The sequence below is a fragment of the Lepus europaeus genome, chromosome 20, assembly GCF_033115175.1.
Source record: "Lepus europaeus isolate LE1 chromosome 20, mLepTim1.pri, whole genome shotgun sequence".
Taxonomy (NCBI): domain Eukaryota; kingdom Metazoa; phylum Chordata; class Mammalia; order Lagomorpha; family Leporidae; genus Lepus; species Lepus europaeus.
In genome coordinates, this window is record NC_084846.1 from 9,610,367 (window position 1) to 9,610,869 (window position 503).

Sequence of the window (503 nt, forward strand, 5' to 3'; positions counted from 1 at the left end):
TTGGCGGCGCCAGGCCCTGCCGCTAGGCTATTGGCCGCCAGGCATGCTTTTCAACACCCTCTTGACTGCCTGGCGCTCCGATTCGGCAAGGCGAATGTCCATCAAAGGAAACTGAACACTCAAAGGCTGGAGAGTGCGCCGCTCCCTCCGGGAAGCCGAGGGCTAAGAATAGAGGGGTGGGGTCTGTGAGGCCGGGGATTGGTGAGCGGCTGTGAAACCAGCCTTCTGGTTCGACTACGGAAACGCCAATCTACGCCGAAGGTTTACCGCGTTCCCTGGCCGGAGGCCGTGCGCCTGCGCCCTTGCGCAAGGCCTCCTGGGAGTTGTAGTCCGCCTCTCCGTACTCACCAAATGGAAAACAGCGAGAAAGGAAGCAGCTCTGCCTTCGGTCGTCTTCCTCCCTCGGGAAGCCGGGGTCTGGCCCCTCGCGCTGACGTCACGAGAGGAATGCGGTGACGCAGCGCCGCACTTTCTGTGACGTCACCGGGCGCGCGCTAACACCC